Source organism: Hevea brasiliensis, chromosome 9 (assembly GCF_030052815.1).
Source record: "Hevea brasiliensis isolate MT/VB/25A 57/8 chromosome 9, ASM3005281v1, whole genome shotgun sequence".
NCBI classification, from domain to species: Eukaryota; Viridiplantae; Streptophyta; class Magnoliopsida; order Malpighiales; family Euphorbiaceae; genus Hevea; species Hevea brasiliensis.
In genome coordinates this window covers 22089613-22100120 of record NC_079501.1, presented here as the reverse complement: position 1 = coordinate 22100120, position 10508 = coordinate 22089613, and the positions used below count along the sequence as shown (strand labels likewise).

Genomic DNA, 10508 nt, shown 5'->3' with positions numbered 1-10508 from the left:
ATGCGGAGGTCAGTAAGATCAACTCAAAGTCGTACTCGTCCTAACTTACCATAAAAAGGACCGAGCCCCAAGCGAGACTAGCTCAAGTCGATCTGCCCATCCTACCCATAAATAGTACCACAACTCATGCACGTCGATGCGCGCACACAGCTCTAAATTACCCTAAGGCGATACCCACATCAATTTCATCAAGTAATAATGCAACACAAATGGTGCCTATAATAGCTATATAAATATAATTATAAGTGAATGCATGAGCATGCTTTGTATGTATAATAATATCAAAATTATAAATAAAATCAATATCTGCTCATAGTACACCGGCAATCACTATGGCGACTGAGTGGAAAAGGATAATTGACTCTGATCACCTAAATAGTTATATTTTAAAGTTAACAGAATTAACTCAAAACAAGACTTTAAAGAGTCAAAAGACAGCTTAACTTATGCCAGAAATCCGGCTAGCTTCATTGAGAGTGGATCCATACCAGCTGCAATCAAACGGCTAACTTCACCATCCAAATAGGGTACCCTCGAGTTCCACACAGATTTAGATGTTGTCCAAGCTCCGCCATGTTCATCTTGTGTCTTTGATTGGATACTGCGATGATCAAGGTGAGATGATCCTTGTTTATGAGTACATGTCGCATGGTGCCCTTCAAGATCATCTGTACAAAACAATGAACACTCCTCTCCCATGGAAGCAAAGATTAGAAATATGTATTGGTGCAGCACGAGGATTGCTTTATCTTCATGTATACTCAAAGCAAAGCATTATCCACTGAGATGTGAAGTCATCAGACATACTCTTGGACAGGAATTGGGTGGCCAAGGTCTCAGATTTTGGCTTGTCAAAAATAGGTCCTGCTAGTGAAGACTAAACACATGTCAGTACTATTGTTAAGAGGTAGTTTTGGGTATCTTGACCTTGAATACTATCGCAGGCAACAGCTCATATTGGAAAGGCAGCTGTTAGCTGCCACTTATTTTGCATTTATTTAGGGCATTTGTTTAGGAATTTTTGTGTACATATCTGTTTTTACCTTTTATTGTATGATTCTGATACAATTTTGGTAGTTTAGCTTGATTAGGAATCTATTTGTTAGCTGTAATTTTTTATATATATCTTGGATTTCAGGGGCAATAAAGATCAGAATTCTTATTCCAAAATTTCTTACTTCTTTTACATGGTATCAGAGCCATGGCTGATGAAAAGAAAAATGAGAGTTTTGGATCAGGGAAGAAAACTTCTAGTTCTTACACACTGAATTCGAATGACAACCCAGGTAACTTGATTACCCAAGTTCAGTTGAAGGGCGAGAATTACGAAGAATGGGCGCGACTATGCAGACTGCATTGCGGGCCAAAAAGAAATATGGTTTTATTGATGGATCTGTCAAGCAACCAGCAGATGACTCACTGAAACTCGAAGATTGGTGGACGGTTAACTCTATGCTGGTTTCTTGGGTATTTAACACCATTGAACCGACGCTTCGCTCAACCATCTCTCATATGGAGAACGTAAAGGATCTGTGGGAGGATATTAAATAGAGGTTCTTAATTGGGAATGGTCCATGAATGCAACAACTGAGATCGGATCTGGCGAATTGTAGGCAGGAAGGTCAACCGATCATGTCCTATTTTGGAAGACTCAAAATGTTATGGGATGAAATAAACAACTATGATCAGATACCAGTGTGTATCTGTGTAGGCTGCATATGCAATCTTACTATTGAATTGGAAAGAAAGCGTGAAGAAGAGAGAGTTCATCAATTTTTGATGGGCTTGGATGAAGAAAGATACGGAACAGTGCGCTCTAATATTTTGAGCACTGAACCCTTGCCCAATTTGAATCGTGCCTATGCTATGGTTGTTCAGCAAGAGCGAGTGCAAACTATGACACGAACCAAGGAAGAAAGAGGCAATCCTATGAGTTTTACTATTCGAGCAGGTAGTCAAAATTCAGGGGGGGATAAAGACAAATCCTCAATTTTTTCTAATTGCAACCGAGAGGGACATGATGCTGAAAGTTGTTTCCAGCTGATAGGTTATCCAGAATGGTGGGGTAATAGACCACGTGGAACTTCTGCTGGACGAGGAGGTGGTCAAAAGCGTGGCAATGGAGCAGGACATAGCAAGGGAGGAGTTGCTCGTGCCAATGCCACACAAGCAACTGGAGTTGATGGTGGGCATGGAATTGTGACAGATTCAGATCGAAAGGGTCTTAGTGGATTAAATGAAGAACAGTGGGCTGCTTTACTGGGCATGTTGAATTCTTGTCAGAATGGTGGTAATGAGAGGCTGACAGGTACGCAGAGGATATTTCCTTGGATTATTGACACAGGAGCTTCCCATCATATGACAGGAACGTTGGCATTTTTTAGTGAATTGCATGACATTGTGCCATGCTCAGTCGGGTTACCTAATGGAGAAAAGACCTTGGCGGTGAAAGTAGGAACTGTGTTGCTTGGAGGAGACTTGAAATTGCAACGAGTCCTTTATGTGCCAAATTTGAATTGCAATCTAATCTCTGTATCACAACTACTTAATGATTCAAATTTGGTTATTCAACTCACTAACAAAATTTGTGCTATACAGGACCTAAATTCGAGAAACCTGATTGGTGCGGGTGAGCAACGCGAGGGGCTATACTTTCTCAAGAGAGTGATATCGGTACATGCTTACAAGGTAACTGATGTGGGGTCTTTTGAGCTTTGCCATAAGAGAATGGGTTATCCTTCTTATAAGGTGGTAGAGTTAATTCCAGAAGCTGGTAGCATAGTTAGGAAAACTAATAAAACTTGTGAAGTTTGTTTTAGAGCAAAGCAAATAAGAGAAATTTTCTTTTCTAGTGACAATAAAGCTGATGGTTGTTTTGAATTGATACATTGTGATTTGTGGGGACCTTATAGAGTCCCAACTTCTTGTGGAGCAATTTACTTCTTAACAATTGTTGATGATTACTCTCGTGCTATTTGGATATATTTGTTGAATGGAAAACAAGAAGTAGCTTGTGTTCTTAAGAAATTTGTTGTGATGGTTAAACGCCAATTTGAAAAAAATGTGAAAATTGTCAGAAGTGATAACGAAAGTGAATTTATGTGCTTGAAAGAATATTTTGATGAACAAGGGATGTTGCATCAGACTTCCTGTGTAGGAACACCTCAACAAAATGGCCGAGTGGAAAGAAAACATCGCCATATTCTTAATGTGGCAAGAGCCTTGCATTTCCAAGCAAATTTACCCATTGAATTTTGGGGAGAATGTGTACTTGCAGCTGGGTATTTGATTAATAGGACTCCATCTTTGTTATTAAATGGTAAAACCCCATATGAGATGCTTTTTGGGAAAGTACTTTCTTACAAACACGTTCGGATTTTCGGTTGTTTGTGCTATGCGCATAATCTGAATCGGGATAAAGATAAATTTGGTAGTAGAAGTCGTAGGTGTGTTTTTGTTGGGTATCCATTTGAAAAGAAGGGATGGAGATTGTATGATTTGGAAACTAAAGAATACTTTGTATCAAGAGACATGGTATTCGCTGAAATAGAATTTGCATATGCAAATGAGATAACAATGGGTGATGAACTCATTAAAAATGGAGTTGAGGAGTTGGGTGATGAAGTTGATGGTTTAGAGAACAACTTGGGAAAGGAGCACGATGAAAGTGTGGGTAGAGAAAGTGAGGTGAATCCTGAAACGGAAGAATTAATCCATGAAAACAGTGAGGGAGCGGAAGTTGTTGAAGAGCAACTAGGTAGAGGACAAAGGGCCAAGCAACCTAGTGTTCGTTTGAAGGATTATGTGACAAACGCCATCAAAGCAAGCCCCTCGGTATGCTCACCTTCCCAATCTGATTCCTCAGGTACGCCTTACTCTATAGCACATTATGTAGGTTATGATAAATTCTCTGCACAACACCGATATTTTTTGGCAGCCATTACTACAGAACATGAACCAAGCTCTTATGCAGAAGCAGTTAAGGATGAACGGTGGAGAGCGGCTATGAAAAAAGAAATACAGGCTTTGGAGGATAATGGTACATGGACAGTTGAAAATCTGTTATTTGGGAAGAAAGCAATAGGAAGCAAGTGGGTAAACAAAATTAAATACAATTCTGATGGAAGTATTGAACGATACAAGGCGCGGTTAGTGATATTGGGAAATAATCAAGTTGAAGGCATATATTATCAGGAGACTTTTACTCCTACAGTAAAAATAGTTACTGTGCGCACCTTTCTTGCCGTTGCGGCTGCAAAGAATTGGGAACTCCATCAGATGGATGTTCAAAATGCTTTCTTACACGGTGATTTGGAGGAAGAGGTTTACATGAAGATGCCACCTGGATTTGCTTCTCAATCACCAGGGAAGGTTTGTAAACTCCGGAAATCTCTATACGGTTTGAGGCAAGCACCTAGATGTTGGTTTGCGAAATTGGCTGCATCTCTGAAAGCTTATGGATTTCAGCAATCATATTCAGATTACTCTTTGTTCACTTTTTGAGCTGGGACTGTTTAATTGAATGTGCTTATTTATGTGGATGACCTTATTTTCTACAGCAATGATATTTCCGCTGTACAAAAATTCAAGAACTATTTGAGTCGTTGCTTTCATATGAAAGACTTGGGGAAGCTGAAATTTTTCTTAGGGATTGAAGTAGCCAGAAACTCGAATGGTATTTTCTTGTGTCAACGTAAGTATGCGTTTGATGTAATTTTAGAAGTTGGATTACCGGGTTGCAAGCCGGCTAGAACTCCTATTGAACAAAATCACAAGCTGGCCCTTATCAAGAGTGATGATGTGGATGACCCTGCTTGGTATAGGCGTCTGGTGGGACGGCTTATTTATCTAACAGTAACTCGGCCCGAGTTGTCTTATTGTGTGCATATTCTTGCTCAGTTCATGCAACAACCGAAGAAAGCTCATTGGGAGGCAGTTGTTAGAGTTGTGCATTATTTGAAAGGAAATCCAGGTCAGGGTATACTACTGCATGCCAATTGTGATCTCAAATTGTCTGCTTACTGTGATTCTGATTGGGCTAGCTGTCCTTTGACGAGACGGTCTTTGACCGATTATTTTGTTCTTTTGGGTGAATCTGCTATCTCGTGGAAGACTAAAAAGCAACAGACAATGTCTCGCTCATACGCTGAAGCTGAATATCGGTCTATAAGTACTACAACTTGTGAACTTAAATGGTTGAAAGGATTATTGAATTCCCTTGGTGTGGCGCATACTGAACCTATGAATTTGTATTGTGATAGTCAGGCAGCTCTGCATATAGCTGCTAATCTTGTCTATCATGAACGTACCAAGCATATTGAAGTGGACTATCATTTTATCCGTGATGAGATATTGAATGGTAACATTCGAACAGAACATGTACGTAGTTCAATGCAACCTGCGGATATCTTCACAAAGGTGTTGGGAAAGGATCTGTTTGACTTTCTTCTTCGCAAGTTGGGCATTCGAGATCTCCATGCTCCAACTTGAGGGGGGTATTGGAAAGGCAGCTATTAGCTGCCACTTATTTTGTATTTATTTAGGGCATTTGTTTAGAAATTTTTGTGTACATATCTATTCTTACATTTTATTGTATGATTCTGATACAATTTTGGTAGTTTAATTTAATTAGGAATCTATTTGTTAGCTATAATTTTTTATATATATTTTAAATTTCTGAAGTAATAAAGATTAGAATTCTTATTCTAAAATTTCTTACTTCTTTTACAGCTCACTGAGAAATCATATGTCTACTCATTTGGGGTGGTGTTGTTTGAGGTATTATGCTCCCGACGACCGGTGATTTCAAACTTACCAAAAGAAGAAGTGAATTTGGTAAAGTGGGCACGAAAATATTATCATGGAGGATCCCTTGATCAGATTATTGACCCACGGTTGAAGGGTGATATCACACTTGTCTCTTCGAACAAGTTCGAGGAGACTGCTGATAGTTGTGTACGCGGCGTAGCTATTGAACGGCCAACAATGGGCGACGTGGCATGGAGTCTTGAATTCGCCTTGCAGCTTCGTGAAACTGTTGAGTAAAATGTCAATGCCAGAGATGATGTCAGTGAGAGCCAGAAATTGATTAACACTGGTGATGATGAGCAATTTACATTTTTATGTGGACCAACTTCATGTTCAAGGAGCACAGCTAGTACTGGTGAAAGGAGTACGAGCAACTATGGTACTGATATAAAGTGAAATAAAAAACTGTGTTTTCAGAAATAATGAATCCACAGGGACACTGAATCCTTTTTTAATTTAAGGCATAATTTGTGATTCACTAACATGTGCAACATGTCCATTTGTTAAAAGTAGACTTGTTCTTGATTATATTAATGAGATTTTCCCTTTCGGCAGATTACCCATTATGGATTACCTATGGTCATTATCCGTAATAACGGAGGAAGGAGCATTTTTCTAAGAGATTATCAAGTAAATTAACGTATTTATATTATCTCATAATTATATAAAATTTATTTTTTATAATATAAAAAAATTATTTATTTATAAAAAGAATACTATTTTTATATATACTGAAAGATTTTAAATTATCAAATAAAAAGATGAATATATTTTTTAAATTATCAAATAAAAAGATGAGTATATACCATTCATTTCATTCTACAATTCAATTGAGAAAATTATTATCAATATTTTAATGTTTATAACTCAATTAAATGAGATTTATTATAATTTTAATTAATACAATATTTATAAACTAATTTAGCATAAATAAATATCCGAGAATCACATAATATATATTTGTGCCAAATGTACCATTAACTTAGAATTATATTGACATGTGGCACAATTTATTTTTTATTTTTTTACCTTTTTTAAAAAACTAACTTATTATATTAAATATTAATTATTTTTATTTAATCATTTTTAAATTTCAATTTTTAAAATTTTATTTCAGAAAAAAATTATTTAAAATTCTTTTTTATTACATCTTTTAAAAATTTTGAAATTCTTATACTTATAATATCAAGCATTAAAAAACTTTGCTCATCACATCGTATATACTAAAAATCAATCTTTTTAAATAAATTTTTGATTATATTAAAAAATAGTTATTTATTTTTTAAAAAATTATATTAACATATATATAATTATTCACTAAAAAATTATTTATAAAATTTAAAATCTAATATTATAAAGGATTGTATCTTTTATTACATATAAAACTAAAATATAATTAATCAAGAATTTTAGTTATTAATATTTGAAATAAAAATATAAAATTTTATCATTAACAAAAATTTTATAGTATGATTTTAAAAATATAAAATATAAAAAATAAATATGAAATTATGTTATTAAAATAAAATTATAAATAATGCAAACTGCATTGATAAGACAACTAGTTATATATTAAATAATGAATTTAGATGAAACAGTAAAATCTTAATTACTTATTTGATATTAATATAATATATTATATTTATACCAAATTAAAATAAGAGAGTCCGAATACATAATTTATTAAAAAAATTTAAATTTGCAAAGTATAAAATCTAACTACATTCGTAAAAATATCCTAAAGTTTTATTTTTTGATGTTTTTCAATAACAATTTAAATTTTTTAGTATGAATAAATATCTACGTCTTTTTACTATTAATAATGTGGCATTACTTAATATCCTTTTACTACTAATACTACACCTTATTATCTTCTCATTTACGACTCTGTCAGTAGCTGTATATTTACAATAAAAAAAATAGAAAATATCTATACCAAACACTTTATGATCTCTAAATATCAGAAATTAAATATTAATTTGAATTTCTCGCATGCCAGTCAAAGGCTTCTTGCAGACGACACGCCGCATCTTTCTCTCTATGCTCTGGGGAAGCCACCAGTTTGTAATGAAAAGATATATGGTAACTGCCTAAAAGCCATTGCTGAAGATAAGAGCCGATGCACTTACTATAATAGATGTAGAAGCTGAAGGTGTTGAAGGAGAAGGAGATCGACAGATTGGAAATAGAAGCATAGTTTTTTCAATTCGTCAGCCCTGCTTAAAAGAAAGTATGTAAGTTTGCCACTTAAAAAGAATGTCAGAGAGCATGAGACTCTGCCTTATTGTGTTTTTCTCTTTTGTATCAATTCCTGAATTAATTAAGATGCTTAATGCTTATGCGTATATATTTTTATTCAGTGTCTTATTTCGATTCTGTTCTGATAATTTTTTTGCTGGTATTTTTCTCTATTTTATCTTTTTTTTTTTGAAAAGAAATTTCCAGAATCTTAAGACTTATGAGTATCAATTTTCATCAACTTGAAACTTTTGTTTTTTATGAATGCAAAATAAGCAGTAGGAATTAATTTAAAAACATTCTTTTTACAGACAATTTCGAATGAATCTTTTGATTTTCTTTTTGTAAAACTGAAATATTGAAACTAACAGGCAAAATATCTCGTAACTTTAGTTTTGTTTGGTGGAATCAAACTCGTAACTCTAGTTTTAATTCACATTGAGCCCCTAAAATATCTCTTTGCGAAATTTTCTCTTTCCCAGAATTGTTCTCCTTGCCTCTCCGCAAATCAACAAACCCAATCTCTGTCTTTCTCTTTCCGCAAATCAACATAAACTGTTACAATAAATCAACAAACACAATCACAATAAATCAACAATGAACACTCCTCTCCCATGGAAGCAAAGATTAGAAATATGTATTGGTGCGGCAAGAGGATTTCATTATCTTCATACGGGCTCAAACCAAAGCGTTATCCACCGAGACGTGAAGTCATCGAACATACTTTTAGACAGGATTTGGGTGGCCAAGGTCTCAGATTTTGGCTTGTCAAAAACAGATCCAGCTGGTGAAGACCAAACACATGTCAGTACTGTTGTTAGAGGTAGTTTTGGGTATCTTGACCCTGAATACTATAGCAGGCAACAGCTCACTGAGAAATCAGATGTGTACTCATTTGGGGTGGTATTTGGAAAATTATGTAATTGTAATTGTGGAGAATGAAAAGTCTCTATTGAAATCAAGAACACGAGTTTTATACAAGAGTTGTAAGCGGGAGAAACTAGAAATGGTTACAACAAACTACAACAAATTTGTACAGCTCAGCATCTAACTAACTTCCTAATTTAATTTATATAGAACAAAAATAAAGCTTCAAAATGCATCACTTCATTAAGTGCTATTCTCTAAGCATTGCGGCATCGTTTTGTAACTCCTTGACTAAAATAACTTATCTGTACAGTCCCCCCTCAAGATGGAGATGCCCTAATACTGAGAAGTCCCATCTTGGAGAGAAGAGAGTGAAACATTACGGTCCCTAATGGTTTGGTGAAGAGATCTGCTAATTGAAGGCGTGAAGGGACATGCAAAGTGGAAATAAATCCTTTTGTGAGTTGATCACGTACAACGTGACAATCGATTTCTAAATGCTTCGTTCATTCATGAAAAACAGGATTGACAGCAATATGTTGAGCAGCGTGATTGTCACAGTGTAAAGGAATGGGCAAAGAAAGAGGAATATCAAATTCCTGCAAGAGATAAGTAATCCATTTGAGTTCGCGAACTGTTGTGGCCATACTTCTATATTCAGCTTTTGCCGAAGAACGACTAACAGTATTTTATTTTTTTGTCTTCCAGGAAATCAACGATGAACCCGGAAAGATGCAGAAACCAGTCAAAGATTTTCGAGTCATTGGGCAGGCAGCCCAGTCAGCATCGCAAAAAGCTCAAAGCTTAAAGTCAGTCTGGGCAGGAAAGAACAAACCACGAGTAGGACACCCTTTCAAATAACGAAGAACATGGAGCGCAGCATCCCAGTGAGGTTTGCGAGGTGTCTGCATAAACTGACAAAGCTACTGGGTAGAATAAGTGATATCCGGCCTTGTTACTCCAAGGTAAAGTAATCGTCCAACCAATCTATGATATCTGTCAGGATCTGGTAGCACCTCCCCTGTTTCATTATTCAATTTGAGACCCTGTGGTAAAGGAAATTCAGTAGACTTAGCTTCAAGCAATCCTGCATCTTTTAATATGTCTACCACATATTTCCTTTGACTAAGGAATAAACCAGATGAGGAATGAGCCACTTCCAGTCCCAAGAAATAACGAACATGACCAAGATCTTTGATTGTAAATAGTCTATGTAAGTACTGTTTGACTTGAATTGTAACACCCTCCCTGTAGCAATTTCGTACATTCTACTGTTCTGGTGATCGGTGTCGGTTCGGACAGTTAGAACGTCTGGAAAAATATTTAAACTAAAGTGAGGAACCACAATTAACTCAAATATTAATAAGAAAAATTTAGAAAAAATTTTAGAAATAAAATACAACCAAGTTAAATGAGCCGGTGCCCTAGCGATAGGTAACCTAGTGGGAAGTTGCGGTTCTCGCAACTAAGAGCCCTAGACCCGGGGAAAAAATCATAAAATAATTTTTGGGACTCCAGAGAAGGGTCATTGAGGTTCCTATGGAATTAGAATGCCAAGAAAATATTTAGAAAAAATTTTCAATCGGTACAGACAA

General features: G+C 35.6%; 1 pseudogene; it reads left to right on the top strand.

Moving 5' to 3' along the window:
• Nucleotides 1–1551, top strand: LOC110657030 (receptor-like protein kinase FERONIA; annotated as a pseudogene).
• The last annotated feature ends 8957 nt before the right edge of the window (nt 1552–10508 follow it).